Raw genomic sequence first — 19,877 nt, forward strand, 5'->3', positions numbered from 1 at the left:
TATTTTGAAAATAGCAAAATGTACAGAGGTTTATGGAAAAATGATGTAAACAAAAACATTATCTGTTGTAGGTCTGTATTCCCTTGCATGAATTTAAGCTTAAACAAGATTTATATATCCAGCCATCATAAGTCAGAGATGTACAAGAAACTCATGATTAAGTTGTATGCACATGGAAGAGTTGTAACAATATACATTCTTTTTTGCAGGTTAGAGTGATTTGGTTTTTTACTAGTTTGAGGAAAGAAGAGTGTACTGATACTGTTACAGAAGTACTGTAACTCTATGCCAAAATCACAGACTGTACTCCAGTGTTTAGCTCCTAAAGGATGGACATTCGTAGACTTGTATCTTGAATTGATTAAGTCAAGAAAGGCAAGCAGGTGACATTTGGATTTGTTTTGAAATCAGACAGAGATTCCTAGATTTTCACTGATTAGACGTTGAGATTTTTTTTCCCACTGTGTTTTTAATATACATTGGTGTTCATTCACAATGATTTTTAATTTCTGATTTTAAATCTGGGTGCATATTAACAAATCTCTTTAAAGAATATTTTGGTTTTGAAGGGAGCTAAATACTCGCAAATACACATAAACAAATTGGCATTTCTGAGTCATGATACTCCTCTTAAATAAGTATCTGAATTAGATGAGGTTTTATCTATGCTTTTATGAGTCTATGTCTCTTTTAACATGTTTGATCTTATTTATAGGATTCTAAAAGAACACTCTCAAAATATAAGGTAGCAAGAAAGTCTAGTTTGTGTTTATAAGCTAAACTAGTTATATGACTTATATTGGAGTGGGGTAAGAATTATAGTAAACACCATATGCCATCAACATTGCCATTGGAAGAAGATGCAGGACCAAAAAAGCTGAAAAGGAGCATGTGAAATTTATTACATGAAAAAATAAAGCATAAATCCATTTCCTTTTCAATTCTGATTCTATGAAACACAAAAATTCAATAAGACAAACTGAAAAGCATTTACAGCGATAGGCCCAATCGTGTGCCCAATGACAATTAATATTGTTCCATCAGGAAGAAGGATGAATAGGAAGAATTAAAGTTGCAGAAAGCTTAATGATACAAGCTCACTAACCACCATGGCTAAAATATCTCACATACTTCACATCCCAGTTCTCTGGGAGATCAGAGAACTAACAAGCCAAGGTCAAAAATAAAAGTTTTTCTAAGAGTTATGACCTGAGTGCCTGATGATCTTCTGGTGGACTACACAGCTCTCCCTGGAAGCCTTCCAGATCTGAAATGATGGGAAACAGCAATGTAGTAGCACTCAGGTCCAATTCACGCCACTTAGCTGAAAAGTTATCTGCTAAACTTTTCTCTAGTTTATCAAAAACGAAGGCATATCTATACATGGAAAAAAAGAAATTCAATGTTGTTCTAGTAATAATAAATTTTATTGATTTGTAAGAAACCAGAAAACTACTGTCATCATAACTAGATCTATATCCTAATAAACAACTCAGTGACTCAGAAGGCAAATAGGGCTCTTATTATGCATCAACTGTTCCTGAAAGATTATATATGTGGACATATAATTGTCCAGAGAATCAAAACCAAAAAGAAGTAAGCTTGTTTTTAATTGAAAAAACACTGAGCAAAAATATTCAAATGTAAAGTAAAAGAAGATATTTTTCAGTCTCATTTGACTAAGACAGAAAATCCGTGCTATTTCTAAATTGTTTGCTTTGGTGGAGGCTTGTTTGTTGGTTGTTGGTTGTTTTGGTTTTGGGTGGGGAAACAATGCAGCATTCTTGAAAGGGTTGTAATAAGAGAAGAAGATTGTCTTGGTCACCTACATATTAAGACTGCTGTTCAATGAATAAGACTGTCAGCTCTCCTTGCAGTTCGGCCACTTGCCAACTGCGTGTGTGACATTTCCTTAAAAATCTCTAAAGGCACCCAATAATGCACTTTGCTTTAATATATGTGCTCTGTGTGTAGAGGGAAAAGAGAAAATCCCAGATTTATTCATTGTTTCAGATATATAGCGAAAATTTAACTTTGACTGGAAGATATAGTATTTGCATTTTCAAATTTGTCTCTAGTTTGACACCCTCTAGGCCATGACAACTAACAGATGTTGTCAATAGAAATTTACAACACTTACATAATACTATGACATACCTGAGCGAATTCAAGCATTCATCTCAACTGAGTGCCTCTTACAAGGGCAACTCTTCACATTTGTCCTTCTACTTTCTTATAGTATCAGCCCCACTGTTTAGAAAATAAAAAATATTGCATTACTTATGAAAATCCCTTGTCTGGAATGTAGTAGATGAGTATCTTTGTTTTCTCCTGGAAATTTTGTGTATGAAAACCCTTTACTCAAAATATCATGGATGTTGATACTAAAGGGAACCATGCAGTGAGAGTGGTACATTTCAATCTTGCCTTTAGAATCCATTTGTTTTTCTGAGACCTTCTCCAGTTCTTTGCTTTTCCAACCATTTACCTTAGTACTGCACTCTAATCACACCTATTTGCCAGAAATAACACAATCTCCTTTTGCTGGGCTTGGAATGATATACAAGAAGATAGGTACCTTTCCTTACCATTTCATTTGAAAAAAAATGCAAAAGCGACTAATGGAACAAAAGGAAAAAATATAAACATCAGGTGATGTAACTTTTTGCACAGTACATTTATCTTCAATTACACATCATAAGTACCATTAAACTATCAGCAATAATCAGGATGATGACTATAGTGGCAGTTATTTTGCTCCCTGTTGGGAGTAGCATTGCGCTCAAGTTGAATTAACTATGAGAAAGGGATAAAAAATAGAGTAACTTTTATGACAGGGTCTGGAACTTATATGGATTCTCTTAACTACTGCTTATCTTAAATAGTTAATATCAGTTACTCCAAATGGCTTACCCAAATCAATGCAAGGCTGTCTCAAGACACATGTTCCAAATTTTTGAAATCATCAGCCAGTGAAAGGAAAACTCACTTAAGACAGATGGTTAAAAGTGCCCTAGGAATGTAAGTGGAATTGAATACCATTATTATGAAATTCATTAATCTAAATGGCTGTGTTGATTTGGGGTTTATTTTTTTGTTTTATTTTGTTTGGATGATTGTTTGTTTGGTTGCTTTGGTTCAGTTTGTTTTAATTCAAAGAAAGTGCTAATTGTATATCTGAAAATTATATATTTATCTCAGCAGCCCCACCAGTACTCTGTGATAGATTTTATATAACTCCATCAGGAATATTAAGTGCTATCATTGGAAGCATTTTTGAAATTATTTTCTCAATTATTCACTTTTCCTAAAAGTGTATGAACAATACACAATTAATTACTCACACAGATGTCTACTACATTGCAAGCCCTGTCAGCCAGGTGTTCAGCTGAGTTTTTGGAAGCAGCTGCTAGAACTTATCTACATCATCAGGTCCATGATAATAATGCAAATTGTGTAAGGGAAGCAGTTAAAAACTAGGATATCAAGGTTCCTCAAAAAAAGGAATAAAAATACAGAACGCAACTGCTGTTGAAGGGCAACTTTTTTCCAGTATTCCTACTCTTTTGCATAAAGAACAGCTGAAATTTATCACAAATCTTCCCATTCATGTCTGGGTGGTAAAAGAATTCTGGTCTTAAAAAACACTATTACTTTTGAGGAAATGACAAAAGATTTTCTCTCAGTGAATATTATTCAAAGTGCAACATGCAGGAATATTTTAATTTATTTTTTTACCAAATTTTGAGTTTTCCATGTTTGTCAAAGTATCTCTGGACAACTGGAGCGTAGGCACACTTGCTGCAAAACCTTCTTGCTTATCTAAGTCTGCATAAGTAGAATAACCAGTCACTCCAAATATCCCTATTGAAAACAACTTGGACATCTAGAAGTGGTCTATGTTATTCTTTAGATAGCCAGGAATATTCCATTGGGGAATTCCTCCTCAGATTTTTTTCCTCATTAACTTCTCTTCTCTTTTTCAATATACCTTTGTTTTGTTTACAGATGTCTTTGGCTCTGTTTCTGTGTTTTGTTTCCAGATACCAGTTTTACTCTTCTCCGATATTGTTTCAGGCTCTTCTTAACAGCGTAGAGTGAGAGAGCACTCAGGGCCACAGATATGTTGGGACAAAATTTTGAGAAAATGTGAAGAATCTGAAAGTGCTCATCTGATATGAAGTCTGAGTATGTTACAGAAAGTAACTTCTCTTTTCGTAAATATAAGCAGGTGTTTTCCAACCACATGACCTCAGTTTTACATCTATTCACATTTAATATCACCAGGAGCACACACTGGTGCAGCATTATGGTTGAGTAACAATTCACTGTAGGAACCTTCTCTCTACTAAATTCTTTCAGTACATATTTTCCTCTTTCTTTACACGACCTATTATTGTAAAACACAAGTAAGTAATTACAGTCCAAATTCTTATGTCAGGTGCTCCCAAATAAAGTAAATATTCATTAATAATGGGTTATTATTTGCAAAATAAATAGTATGCATAATAAAATTAGTATGAGCTTATAACTTAGGCAAAGGCAGCTAAAATTATCATGGTCAATTTTCATACAAGAATTGTAGGCACTAAAAGTCATTCTAAAATACAACCTGGCAAAGACAGCACACAGCCATTAAATGACATGCTGTGAGGCTATACAGGACAGTGGAAGACAAGACATCTTAAAGAAGTGTTTAGTGTCAGTGGCTCCCATCTCACTCACATGGAGGACAAAATTTGGGAAGGGCTGAAAACCAGAGAATATTCCCTTTCAGAGACAAAATACCACAGGAGACTACCAGCAACTACTTGACTGTTTGAAAGGTAGAAATTTGGAAAAGTCAAAAGTCAGTCTGGCAAGCTGTGTGAAAAGTTTTCAACTCTTATACTAAGCTGTATACACAGAGAAAGCCTGACACAAAAAAGAATCTGATTCATTTTTTTCTAAACAAGTTTTAATATCTATTTTAACAGCAAGAACTATCATCATTTCATGTTTATCTTTCATGCAGAATGGTTTTTGCAGTTTTATCTCCTAGTTTTCCTTAACTGAGACATATAAAAGTGAAATTAAGTGAATTATAACTGCCTAACTATTTGCAGTATTAAACTTCTAGTGTGTTTTCAGCATATTAGAGCACTGGTTCAGCTTTTCCTGTATTTCTATCTCCAGTTTACACACACCTACATATGCATATTAAAGGCAGAAAGTAAATTTGACTGTTACATTGCAAACAGTAAGAAGAGTATATATTAGACCAATATATTAGACCTTTGTGTTAGTGTTTCTTTTGTATCAGTATTGGTGTTCACAGGACATATATTTCCATTACCATCTATATTATTTTCCCTTATTGATAATTGTATCACATCTTCATATTACTATTCACGTTTTTCTGTTTCATCCACTTAACTGATATGTTCTGTGATGTTCCATATTATAGAAATTCTTCTTATTTAATGTATTAAAAGTTCAGCCCTGAAAATCTTCAAATTGCTTACCTCTTCTTATGAGGATACCTGTTATTGTGACCTTTATGTGTGAAATCTAACTTATTCTATGATGTATAACATAAAGAATGCCATTTATTATTTCTCTTGGAAAAATATATGTTTAACCTTCCAGTAGAAAGCTTCCTAAAGCAAGATTGTTTTTTTTCCACATATATCACCTGTGATGACAAGGTTAGATGCAAAATTTGGATTATCATCTAGATTTCAGTCCTGCCACCTGTCCCAAAATTGTTGGCTAAGTGTATCGGACGGTTTCATGTCAAGAACAGACAACAGTCACAGATTCAAAAGAGATTTAAATATTCATGAAATTCAAGACTGTTTGTAATAAGGCATAATAAACAAGGATGATTTAATAATATTTTTTAAATTTAAATTAATATCATCTTGAGCCACAATGATTAATGTATCAACATTTAAGAGCATTGGGAAATCTCATTGGGAAAATCAAAATCTGAAAGCAAGTGGAGTTGGAACAAAAAAGTTCCATTCTTTATTGGATTTTACACGATCTATCATTAATTATTTTTCAAGAAAAAGCTATTCTAAGGATCCTGTCTCTGTAAAACAAAGAGCTGTTTTAACAAACAGTGCAGTTTTGAGGGTCAAGAAAATGTAATTCTGAATGACTACAGACATTTTTCAAGAGTAAGTTTGTTATCTAGAATACCAAAAGAGATAAATAAATGAAAAGGTTTGATGATTTGAACAGAAGCTGCATACATTCCCATAGTGGTTATAAATTTGCAGTTGTCTCATCGTAGGGTATGTCGGCTGCTCCCCAAGACACAGGTTACCAGGAATGACAGGGGATCCCCAAAGGGACAAGGCAGAGACCTGACCAGACGGGGATTCTTCCATTGCCTTCAGGGAGGCAGAAGAGCAGGCCACATTTGGAGGAACAGCCAGCTTCAACTGAGAGCCCAGATTGCCACATAATTCCTTGTCAGCAAGGCAGCTCTGAGGTCAGGACAGGAACTCACGAGCTAGCCAGGGTCAGGGACAGGCATGGTGACAGTGAACAGGGTCAGACACAGCCTCATCACTAGGTTACTGCAAGTCTGCAGTGGTGAGGTAGGTGGGGATCAAGTCAGGAATTCAGCCAGACTGAAAGGTTTATTATGTCATCAATATACAAAATCTCCTTTTAGCTATTCAAGTCACTTGGTCAAGACAGATGTGTGTTGTTAATTTGGTGTTTTCCAGTAATTATGAATGATTTGCTACTATTGATGTTTACTATCCTGAAATAGAAGTTGTTATCTATTACTAATGATGACAACCATTAAAGTGACTGCTAATCATCTTTCAGAATATCATTTCAGTTAATCATAATTTCAGAAATGTCTTTGAACTTTTAGAAAAACAACATTTAAAATTGTCACCACAACTTGATTGTCTTTATATCTGACTGCTCTCGTTCAGAGAATCATAGAATCACAGGATCATTAAGGTTGGAAAACATCTCCAATATCATGGAGTCCGACCTTTGACCAAACACCACCATAGCAACTAAACCATAGCATCTGGTTATTTCTTTAGCACTTCAAGAGATGGTGAGTCCACCACCTCCCTGGGCATCACTTACAATCCAGGCATAATTCTGGGTACCCTTTCTCTTCCCTTTCTTATTTATACTGGAAACAGTACAATCAATTGGCACAGTATTGGAGATTTTCCTGAGGCATATTCTAACAGTTACCTTTGGCCAAATTGACGGACTAAAGTGGCTTCAGCAGGAAAAAAATGTTTTAAATCACGATTTTTTTAATCTTACTTCTGAATATGAAATTCTTACTGACCAATACAGTTTTCCTTACAGATTATTAGCCTTGCATAGACTTCTAAAAATCATGCAAATGACTATTAAAAAAAAAAATCTATATATTTAGTACTTCTCTTCCTTCATTTTTAGTTGTATGCTCAGTGGTCAAAATAAGAACAAAAATCTCTTCTGCCTCCAAAATTAACGCGATTTATAGACAGTCTAATATCTTCTTTTTGCTGAATTTCTGACAAAATAGACCCTAAAAGATAGGTTAATAGTTGAACCAAATTTATATCTATGAAAAATGTAGTATTGAATACTTTGTAATGTATTTTGAAAAATAGCTCAGTTGAAAATCTAGCCAAGTGTTTTCAAGATACCAATACTTGCAAAAAAGGTATGATGTTTCTTTGTTTCACAAATGATTTGCTTTACCAATTTGAAAACAACTCATAAATACATACTTATCTGGCATTAATAAGATACAGATATAATGAGGAAGGGAAAGTAACAGGGCAAATGTAGTTTTGTCATGCTCTGCTGTTTCTATGGCATAAGACATTCTGGAGAGATTTCTTATAGAGACTAAACTTCTGGTTCTACAATAGTTCCATGAAAGCTGAACCGAATCCAACACATATGTCCTACCTCTTTAGATATTTTAATAATTTATGAAGAAACAGCTTTATAAATTGAAGATAAATTTCAGATTGGACAATGACAGAGGAAATATTTTTTTAAAAAAATTTGAATTGTATGGTTTTTTGGTGGAGTGGAATAAAAATGAAATTAGGTTGACTTTAATTTTGGTACATGTGAAATATCAGTGTGGTTCCAGATCATTTCACAGAACACAATCACATCAGTCTTTTGACCTCTTTTGCTAACAGTAGCAGAAAAGATATTAAAACCTGAGATTGAAATAAAAACTGAACTATTTCCTTGAGTTATGAGCTCCCAGTAAAGGTTCACCATTTATTTTCAGGATGCTTCATAAGGAAACTGATGTCAAATCCTATTCTAAGAATGAAAATAATCTTCAGAACAAGCTTTAGTCTTCTCTTTTATTCTCCATTGATGAAGTAATTTTAACCGCTGGGATTTTACATAGTAAAAAACAAAGTAATGGTAAGTAGCAAATCCCGATGCCTCTCCCTGATAACAATAATTTCTAAAGCACAAAATTGGCAACAGGAACAGATTCCTCTCAGGCGTAAGATGTTTTGTCTTCCCCACTATCTGCCACTTCCACCTTTCTCTACGTTCCAAACATTTCCCTGCAGATCTCCAATGTCTTCCATGCTTGCTTCTTATAGGACAGTTCTTATTGGCATTTTTGTTACTCCAGTGATATTCTTCAACGATAATTCTTGTTTGCATCACCTTATTTTATGATTCTTGTCAAATCAAAGCTTAAAGGCTTTTGTTGTTGTGCTGACTTTGCGTTTGTATCTGTTATACTACACTGAATGAATGGACAAAAGAAAATAAAAGGAAAATTTGACTGGAAGTTTAGGGATTGAGTTGCCAGACCCAACAGTTCAGCAGCAGAGTCAGGGTTAAGTGTATTTCACAGTTAATGAACATTCTTTCTTATTCCCCAGCGTTTTCAGTATTATTCTTCTCGTACTCAGTACTACTCTTCTATTTATTTTTATTTATTTACTTTTTTGGTTTACTTTTCAGTTTAATTTCCTATGAGTTTTTGGAACCAATGGATTAAAAAACATGAGGAGTCCTATGAAAACCTGTTGGTACTGTACCCAGTGTATAAAAAAAAGAATTTAAAAAAAAAAAAAAGTTGAAACTACAGAAACCTAAAAAGTATCAATTGCTATATAAATTCATTCCTTTTGTGATTTGTATTTCTTAAATTAAATTACTCAAAGAGTAAACTCTCAAGAAAAAACATATTGTTCCAGCTCAAATATTGAGTGAAAGCTGAAAAATAAATATATTTGTACTGGATAAAGAAAGATTCAAAGTAATTAATTTAGTCAGTTGCTAGTCTATAAAAGCATAGAGCAAAATTAATTTGTGATTTGTTATCCCAGTATAACTGAGAGGAAAATTTTAAGTGAAAATCTGATCAAAGAGCTTTCTTTATGCTTCAAATTTTAAAATATCTTTCTGTCATGTTCCTTACTATATTGTCAAGTTCCTTACTGTATGCTTTTCCTTGTTTTCTGACATTGGAGATGTGCAAGGGAGTTAATGTTCAAAAATGAAATTCCTTAAAACAGGGCTTACTGAAGTAAAGCACAGTTTTTCTTCCTATGTAATGCTAGATACCGTATCTTCTTTTGAGCTTGACATATACAGGAGTTTTATTTGCTTCTTTTAGAACAAAAATCACAATCTGACTGTAATCATATACCACACATATCCAGCTGCCAAATGCTGCTGTAGGCCCTCACACTGATTACCATTTTGCTGAAGCTTGAAAGTGTTATTCATAAGAATCACAGAATCATTTAGGTTGGAAAAGACCTCCAAGATCATCGAGTCCAACCTTTAAATAATCACCACCTTGTCAATGAGATTATAGAACTAAGTGCCATGTTCAGTCTTTTACTGTAAAAAAACACCTCTGGGGATGGTGACTCCACCACGTCCCTGAGCAGTCCATTTCAGTACTTAACGGTCCTTTCCATGAAGAAATTCTTCTTGATGTCCAATCTGAACATCCCTTAGTTACCTCGAAGAAGGTTACACCCTCCTTTCATGTAGCTGTAGAGAGTGATAAGGTCTCCCCCGAGCCTCCTTTTATCCAGGCTAAACAACCCCAGCTCCCTCAGCTGCTACTCATATGACTTATTCTTTAGACCCTTCAGAAAGTGGGCTCTTATTAAAAATTTGAAATTAATTTATGAATATATATATATAGGGAGACAATGTAACTTCATAGTTCTGCATGCTACTACCTTTCGCATACACTTGACTGAATATTTCTACTTCCAGACTTCTAAAAGTAAAACTAAAATGTTAGCCTGCTGCTATGTTTTCTCTCTGTCAATGGAAATAAAACATATCTGAATATAGAAAATAGAAGAGTTCAAAAAGCAAGGAGAAGTGCTTTAAAAGGTCAAAATGCCAATGAAAGACAGATTTTGAGAAGAATAAATAAAATGACAAAAATATGTCTGCAGTCAGCTTGATGGTAAAACGACAAAAATATGCCTGCAGTCTGCTTGATGGTATCTTTCCATTTTGCAAAACATATCTGCTTAGTTCTCTTCTTCTTTTGACATGATCCAGTTTGTTTGGTATTTATTTTTCTGGAGAGACTGGGAACACTAATATTCTTAAATCTCCTTATTATGAATCCACACTGATTTGCTTCTCAGGCCTCTGTTTCAATGAATACAACTTGAAATCATCACTTGCATTGTACAGGATAAAGGGTTATTTTTTCATATATGCAGACTATAATTCAATGATCAGTCAGTTCAGTGATAAATTATAACAACATTAATAATTTTAAAAGCACCTCTTACATATCTGTGTGTATCTTAATAATAACATACATAGTTGTGTTATTGAAGCACTACTGTGAGCCCTATTGGATATCAGCTAAAAATAACAGCAAATTTAATGGGCATTTGCTTTGAAATACTAATGTGTTATGGTGTGGTTTTATGTGATAGCTCTAACACAGCTGTTATTTGAGTATTAGCATTTTCTTTACATCGTTCTGGAGGTGTAATAGCAAGATCTTATAGCATATTCAAGCACATGTGCATACCTGAAATGCTTTGAAAACATTTAATAATAAAAAATATTTGAGGTGCTAAAATAAAAACTAAATGTATAACTCTCACTTCACTGTAGAAATTTTCATACATCTTGACTAAGGTTACTTTCATCCTCCTCCAGGTTAAAATTTCTAGGTGTTAATCTCCTTACATACCTTAATATGCATACCTAATAACAACTTTACCTTAAATGGATAAATTTTTTGGAGATTAATGTCTCCAATAGCTCAATAACTTCTGAGTTTAAGCCTCTGTTTCTGCAAAAAAAGGATTAAATCCTATTCACCGCTATGATAAATAGCTCATAAATAGTAGTAGCTTGAAAAGAAAACCCGCTGATTACACATTTTCCCACTCTTTTGTGGATGACTGCTCATTCTGTTTCAGGGCAAGATGTGATTATTCTGACCAAAAATTTGCAGGTTTTGGATCTATGCTGACAAGCTTTTCCAAGCTTCATTAAATTGTAGCCAAAAGCTTATTAAAACACATAAATAAAGACAGTTAACTTAAGTGTGGTTTCAGGCAAGGTTCAAACTGGATTTCGATTGTGATGCCATGAAAGCTGCCCAAATGGGAGTTACCTATACTTCATATCAGAAATGTAAATGTGCTTCACAGTGTTCTATGAAATAGCTATATTATTTATCATATTTAATGCATCCTAAGGTCACAGAAAAATATAGCAGCAATAAAAAGTCATAAAATGATGAGATATAGTGCACTCTATATTGTGCAGTATATTGTTCAGAATGATTCCAAGAGGCGAACAATAAGTCATGAGGAGGAATAGGCTAAACGATTCAGAAAAATTAAGTTAGTGGTGCCCATCAGTTCAAATACTTCATTCTTAGAAACAAATGTTAAATCTTTCCATAAGTTAATCTAAACCAAACTTTTCAGAATAAATACTAAGTGAAATTACCAATTTTTATTCCCTATACTCTGAGGCATAACCTTGAATTGGCACTATGATACAAGTGGTATGCCATACTCTGAGAAGACAAACTTGAGGGGTTTGTTTATGTGTTTCCTATTCAGATGGATGTCCTTTTGCATTTAATATTCAGAAAGTGGTTACTGAAAGTACAGACGTAACAAAGCACTAGGCTGCACTAGGCTGCATTCATGTTTGTTCAGTAAACATTAAATTGCATCACTTCCGAAAGAAAGATGTTTACCTATATCATAAATTTTAAAACATACAACTTTCTTATAGGGGAAAAAAAAAAAAAGAAAACTGAAGAACCAGGGCCTAATAAGTAAAAATGCAAATCTATCTTGCCTTTTGCAATGCATTCAGAAGGAAAAAAAAATCCCCAAATTTTGGCAATTAGCCCTAGCATATTTAATTTTTTCTATCCCCCCTCATTTGTTTAACAAACAGCAGATACACTGTTCCTTGCCACTGGGTTGCTCTGTGCAGTGACTGAGATGAGGTCAGGTTGCAGTCAGACTGGAGATTCCCTAGGGATCAGGAGTGGAGGGGGTTCCCCAAGGCAGCAACACAGAGCCTCAACTTCCAGGGCCCATCCTACTGTCATAACACAGAGAACAAGACTCTCTTAGCATAAGCATTCCAACATGGAATATATATGCCTATAATGAGAATTCAGTGTAACAGACTTTTTGTTAATATTTTAGAGTAATAACAATGAATTTATTAACCTATTAAATTGTGCTTGATATTATTTGCTGTTTATGGCAGAATAATTTGTTGTTATGACTATGAGTACTACTTTTATTAACTGTAGTTAGAGGAATTATTTTTAAAATTAATATTTAACAAACTATAAGCATAATGAAATGTTAATAGTTTATAGTTAATAGCTTATGTAGTTAATAGTTTATACAGTTAACAGTTAATAGTTTATAATTAGCAACATGGACAGTAGGACCAAGTGTACCCTCAGCAAATTTTCTGACATCAAGCTATGTGGTGCAGTCGACACACTGCAGAGAAAGAATGTCATCCAGAGAGACATTGACAGGCTTGAGAGGTGGGCCTGTGCAAACATCATGAAGTTCAACAAGGTCAAATGAAAGGTCCTGCAACTGGATTGGGGCAATCCCTAGCACAGATAAAGGCTGGGCCAAGAGCAGATTGAGAGCAACCCTGAGGAGAAGGACTTGGGGATGTTGGTGAATGAAATGCTTGACATGACCCCGCAATGTGCAGTTGCAGCCCAGAAAGGCTGCATCAAGTGTGGCCAGCGGGTTAAAGGAGATGATACTCCTCCTCTACTCTGCTCTTACAAGACCCCACTCATAGTACTCCATCCTGCTCTGGGGCCCCCAACACAATGAGGACAAGGACCTGTTGGATTGAGTCCAGAGGAGAGCCACAAAGATGATCAGAGTACTGGACCACCTCTCCTACACAGGCAGGTTGAGAGAGTTGGGGTTCAGCCTGGAGAAGAGAAGACTCTGGGGACACCTTGTAGCAGCCTTCCAGTACATAAAGGGTACCTAATAGAAAGATGGATAGGGACATTTTACAAGGGTGTGTAGGGATAGGGCAAGGGAGAATGGCTTTAAACTCACAGAATGTAGGTTTCTGTTAGATATTCTTTGTGGTGAGGCACTGGTGCAGGTTGTCCAAAGAAGCTGTAGATACCCCATCTCTGGAAGTGCTGAATGTCACGTTGGGTGGGGCTTTGAGCAACCCAGTCTAGTGGAAGGTGTCCTTGCCCATGGCAGGGAAGTTTGGAAGTAGATGACCTTTAATCAACCTAGACCATTCTATGATGCTGTGGTCTTATGATCCTCCTTTCATTCATTCACTAACACTTATTCTGTTAGTTTTTGGCAATTTGAAAACTAGTCAATTCAGGGAATTTTTAACTTTGGTGTGAGATGACTTTCCTATTTCTGTACCTAAAAATTTGTTTTCTGGGAGGAGGAGGAAGGGGATATATAATACTTCTATTATATATTATATACTTAGCAAGCACAGATAAAGATTGAGGATTGCTTAAGCATCCTCACTAAAGAAAACAGAAAACTTGTTTTGATGAAGTACATAATAGACATTTGCTAGTTGCTGAGACCTTAAGGTAATTTGATTTAGATGACTGACTTTTAAAGAGAGCATTAGGCAGAATCTCTGTTTTAATAGTTATTTAATTAATTTTTAATTCCTGATGAGAGGAAATGTACTCATATTCCTACATATAGTTACAGTTAGTGAATGTACATTCTCATTGACATCTTGCATAAACAAGACCACTAATATTGTGTTTGAGTTGATGTAAAATAATCTTTTTTTTTTTGGTTCCATGCTCGTCACATTGTGTGACCCAGTTTCATAGAATACACTTTTACTACCTAAGTGTAGCAGAATTCTTGAAATGGAATAGATGTGTTGCACCCTATGCATGAGTTATCAGAGAAAAAAAAAAGTTGCACAATGTGAAGTACAAGTAAATATGGCAGTGGCCAAAAGTAAAAGCTCTTATTATGCTCTTCATCTTTCCTTTTGACACAGTCCTCCCAGAACTGGATACAAAGTGTGTGAAGTCATAGTCACAGTATTTTCTTTCTTTTCACCCCATTGAATTTTTGAATTTTGCCCCCTCCTCCTTTTTTTGCACAAGTTCCTGCTCTAAAAAAGTTGCTGAAGATTTTTGATCATAATTGTTCTTCAAGAAATATTTAAAGCTTTCGAGACAAGATAGTCTCATTGCAAACCACAAATCTGGAAACTTCTATCAGCTTTCCTTACAAGACTGATATCCTTTTTCTTCTCCTGTTCCAATATTTGTTCTGATGGAGATGTCATCTTTCATCTACTTCTCCACTTATTTGGGTATTTTTCATTGTTCCATTGCATGTTATTATACATGATATTACTTCCAAACCAAATCATTATATTTTTATTTATCTAAAATCCACCCTCCACTCTCCATAATTGCTTATGCAATATTCAAATATCAGAAGACGAGACAATTAAGACATCTGAAATTCACCTTGAGTTTATTTTTTATATAAATACCAAAATAAGAATTCAGAATTATCAGTAGTGAATGCTGATGGCATACACAAATAGATAATACTCCTATTAACTTCATTTTCTCTTCTATTCTCAATATTATTCCATCTTGGATCTGTGAGGCTGCACTTTGGGAAAGGTACAAAACTGTACTCAAAAACACAAGTGTTAAATTGAAATTGTAGGAGCTACTTCAAATCAGACAGTATTTCATGTCTAAGTAAAGTCAACAAACACCAACAAACACCAATTTCTTAAACTTTGTTAAATTAAATATAGTTCTGCAATAAAATTAATGACACTTGATTTCATCTTATTTTCAGGTACATTTCAGAATTGAGTTTCCAGCTCAAAACAAAAACCAGTGGATGTCCTGTGACATTGTGCAGTTTATCAATGACAGAACTAAATGGCAAGTTACTGAAAATAGCCATCATAGTACTCCCTTTACAGCAAGCCTTTGCTTTGAATGTCATCTAACATTCTTAGCAATAACATCCTGTATATGTTTTGATATAAGATAGCAGAGCTCAGTTGTGCTGAACGACCTTTTGAAAATAATGCTGATTATTCATGGCTCTTTTTGCTCTTAAAATTATTGGTATTGGTATCTCTGAACCTTCAATATTGCACTGACAAATGTTCAAAGGTGTACTGAAAATATTTTTCCTGAACTATGGGGCACCTAAAAATGATAGCAGGTTATGTAGGTAAACTTAGAAAGAATAAAGAGAAGGGCAGAAAATCATCTTCCTTTTTTCACTTGCCCGCTAGGACTAGATTTTGCATTCCTCTTTTTCATGAATCAGCTACTCTTGCATTCAATTGACAGATAATTTTCAAAGGGTAAAAAAAAATCAACCTCTAAAAAAAAGTCAAAGAAGAGAATAATAATATCTGTTACCTGAGAGAACTGAATGTTTTGGGAAAAAATAAGGTAAAGCAAGTATTTCCATAGGCCACTCCCAGAGCATGCAAGTCTGTATTCAGGAGAAAATTGGCCACTATAACTGAAAAAATGATTCTTGATGTCCATTTACATGGTAGCATTTGTCAAAGATGCCATTTTCTTGATGATACAATGATTCTGAAAAAAAATATTTGCTTGTTTCTTGTTATTTTTCTTCCCATTCATGACATTTTTCTGTTCTTCCTTTTCTTCTGGTAGGAAGAGTTATGGATTCATTATACAGATGATAGGGTGATTAGTGAATTAGCCATGTTTAGGATAGGAATGATTGTACTAATTCTCATTTGCATAAAAGACTTATCCCAAATACAGACATTTTCTTGAGTCAACATCAAAGAGATATTTTCCCTTTAAATATGATTATATGCACAAGGAAGAAAAACTTACTATGTAATGAGCATGACTACCACTTGTTAAGGGGGTACATAAGACAGCATCTAGTAGATACTTCTTGACATGGTCACTACACAAAGCAGCAATAAATTCATTCAAAATATCTATTCAGACCTTTGGGGAATTAACTTATGTATAGGTTAATGTGTGAAAATCCTCATAATAAAACCTCTGAAACTAATAATTTCAGCTGAGCCAGTATTTCATTTTGAGTCTGTCTAAATGAAGAAAGTGATATATATAAAGTAAGAAATATGTTTGAAAATGTGTGACAATTCAGGTAAATTCTGTGGTCTAATCTCTAATTTCATTGTTATATATTGGGTGATGAGTATCTCTTTGATTAAATCCTCTTTAAGACTCAAGACAATATTTAAATTGTCATTAGAAACTACTCCTTTTCTATGAATGTGTAATAAAATTCAAATTTTTAAACCTTGATCGAGAAGTTTCCTTAAGCACTATCTGTTGAAAGGGACAATTCACATATATTAATTCAGGAGCAACGTTTTTTGCTGTGTATTGAGAAATACGCAGAAAATAAATCCAAATTAGATATGTTGCCTTAAGCAAACAATGTTTCTCCTCTGCCTACCACAATGCTTTAATGTTCCAGCTAAAGGAAGAAAATATGCTACAAACCAAATTTAGGCTTTTATGGTAGGTAACAGCACAGCTCCCAGAGGTAGCCAATAGATGCAGTGGTTTGCACAGAAGTTTCTGGGCTCTGCTTCTTTCAGATTTTCTTGAGATCTTGTCGAGATTTCTGGGCACCCTGCCTGGGATACGGGAGCTCCTGGGAACCCTCTGAAGGTTTCTGCTGCTAAGAGGTAAGGCTAAGAACAAAGGGGAGCCCTAGCAGCTCCTAAGGAACTCTGTCAGCTGTCACTGATCAAGGCTTTGTTCCAGCTAACCTTGGACTGGGGAGGATCAAGCTCTCTAATCCTGTTAAGTGCCAGGTAGTTTATGCATCAGGGTGATGTCAGAGTTTAACTCCAGCTAGCAGCTAAGCACCACACAGGCACTTACTCACTCAGCCCTGGTGGAATGGGGGAAACAATCAGAAGGATAAAAATGAGAAAGCTCAGAGGTTGAGATAAAGACAATTCAATAGGTAAAACAAAAGCCAAGTGCACACAAGCAAAATAAAATAAGGAATTAATTCACCACTTCCTTTTGGCAGGCAGGTGTTCAGCCATCCTCAAAAAGGCAGGGCTCCATCACTTGTAATGGTTACTTGGTAAGACAAACATCATAACTCTGATCCATCCCATCCTCCCGCCTCCTTCTTCTTCCCCCATCTATGATGTCATATTGTGTGGGATATCTCTTTGGCTAGTTGGTGTCTGTTGTCCCAGTAGTGTCCCCTCTTAACTTCTTGAGATCCCCCAACCTCCTCTCTGGTGGGGTGAGGAGCTGAAAAAGCCCTGATTCTGTGTGAGCACTGCTTAGCAATAATGAAAATATCCCATTTTAGCAATGCTGCTTTTAGCACAAAGGCAAACATGGCCCCATGCTATTTGCTATGAAGAAAATTAATTCTAACCCAGCAGACTAGCAAGCTTTTCCTGCACTGTGTATACATTCTTAGGTATGGTGATCACATGATCACACACCACAGTTTTTTCCTCCAATTCTGCAAGAATGACCATCCATTTACTAATGCATTCTTAGAACCATACAAGACTTTGCAAGGAGGCTGCAGCTCTGCATGTTTCTGGCTGCGGGGATTGCCCAAGATCTCTTGCTGACTCTTGGTCACACAGTCTTTTAGCATGCAGGAGATGCCAGTTGTTGAGAAGCTATGCTGCCAAGTGCTTTGTGTGGAGGTCAGCAGACTGTGCAGTATCAGAAATTATAAGAAAGAGATCAACCAGATCTCCTCTGAGCTCTTCAGTTTCAGGACTCCGAATCTCTAACTGCAGAGGTAGAAAGATCCTGTACCTGTGAAATCAGAAATGAAGACTCCCATTGCAAAGAAGGCCAGAAGCTGATGATTTCTCCTACCAGGAGAAAAGGTCCTGCCCTATCTCCCAATTTACAGTTACAGAAGAGTTTAACCGCCCTTGTAGCAGATGAGAGTCTTGGAGTGCTGTCAAATGGAGCACCTCAGATGGCTGAATCTGTCACACACATAACCACTAGAAGGAAGTAGTGAGCGACAATGGTAGGAGACTCCTTACTGCAGGGCATAGAGATGTTCATCTGCTTATTTGTCCCCCTGGGAGGTTTATTTGTTTGTTTCTTCATGGGGATTTGCATTTGAGATGTTGTGGAGGGACTACAGAGGTTCTTCTGGCCTTTTGACTGCTACCTCGTTACTTTTCTATGTAAGCACTAGTGATACTACTGGGGTGACCTGAAGTGTAGGAAGTCTTACCTGTAGGATTCTGGGTGCAGTGCTCTAGGGAAAGCAGAAAGTTCTGAGGAAGACTCAGTGGATCTAATGTGTCATATAGCTTGTGGTGTCAAGAGGGTTTTGGTGTCTATGACCGTGGGACCCTTAAGATGCTCAACAGCTCTTTGGAAGAGACAAGATCCACTTGGTTACATGGGGAAAAGTTATATTCAGCAGCAAGCTGGCCAGCTGAAGCTGAAGTAGATCTTTGTGAGGTAGACTTGTAAACAACTAAATGCCTGTAGAGCATCTTCTAGGAGAAAGCTTTCAAGCATGTAGTAGCGAATTAGCCCACTTGGCTGTCTCTCTGAAGTGCCCCTGCACTGATGTGAGCAGAATGGAGAGCAAACAGGAGTTAGAAGTCTCTGTAGTTACAGGGTTTTGACTTCATAGGGGATAATGGGGACATGGTGGATTTTCATACAGGAATGATGTGCCTTTCTGATGTGATTTCAGCTGTGACACACTTTGTGTTTGTTAATATTTCTCTAAATTTTATGATCCTTGATCTCCTGATCTTCTGACAAACTGGTAACTATACTAGGTGGAAAATCTGATTGTTTTCTCCCTGCAATCAATTAAATTAAATACTCATCACAATAATACAGGCTATTTGGTAACAAGGCTTCTAGGGTGTTTGAGTGGACTTATTATAGTCTCTCACCTTGATGTAATACAGGATACATAGTAAATCATATGGGTTTTAAGCAAAAGTTTTGTGAAATACTGCTTCATGGATACTTGTAGATGGACCAGTAAATGAAACAGAAAACAATCTGAAATTACCTGTAAGTATGAAGAGTTATATAACACATCTTTACTTGCGATACCATTTTCAGTGTTATTTATACCAGTGTCACTATAGATGTGGTTTGTATACTGTAGACACATTGCTAGGGTGCAGAATCAATATGGAGCATTATTGGAAACCAAGATGTTTAGGATGGTTCTGGATTTTGCTTGAAACTGTATATAAAAACAAGGGGTGAATGGCATGATAAACTTTGGTTCTGTGCCTGTCGCACCTTTCCTCTCCTTCCCCATTTGGCTGCTACTTGAGATTATCATCTCTTCTAATATCTGAAA

The 19,877-nt window shown here is 35.6% G+C and overlaps 2 long non-coding RNA genes across 3 annotated transcripts; one reads left to right on the forward strand and one right to left on the reverse strand.

The window, feature by feature from the left end:
* Positions 1 to 15,644: 15,644 nt before the first annotated feature.
* On the reverse strand, positions 15,645 to 17,638 carry LOC116788543. Its single transcript, XR_004357676.1, has 3 exons — positions 17,561 to 17,638; positions 17,308 to 17,432; positions 15,645 to 15,894 (listed from the first exon to the last, which is right to left on the reverse strand). It is a non-coding gene; the product is annotated as an uncharacterized LOC116788543 (long non-coding RNA).
* A 106-nt stretch (positions 17,639 to 17,744) lies between these two features.
* LOC116789085 lies at positions 17,745 to 18,411 on the forward strand. Of its 2 annotated transcripts, none has more exons than XR_004357873.1 (3): positions 17,745 to 17,830; positions 18,068 to 18,222; positions 18,297 to 18,411. It is a non-coding gene; the product is annotated as an uncharacterized LOC116789085 (long non-coding RNA). The 2 variants fall into 2 exon arrangements; XR_004357872.1 differs by having other exon boundaries at positions 18,319 to 18,405.
* Positions 18,412 to 19,877: the final 1,466 nt, after the last annotated feature.

The sequence above is a fragment of the Chiroxiphia lanceolata genome, chromosome 6 (assembly GCF_009829145.1).
Source record: "Chiroxiphia lanceolata isolate bChiLan1 chromosome 6, bChiLan1.pri, whole genome shotgun sequence".
Lineage (NCBI taxonomy): Eukaryota > Metazoa > Chordata > Aves > Passeriformes > Pipridae > Chiroxiphia > Chiroxiphia lanceolata.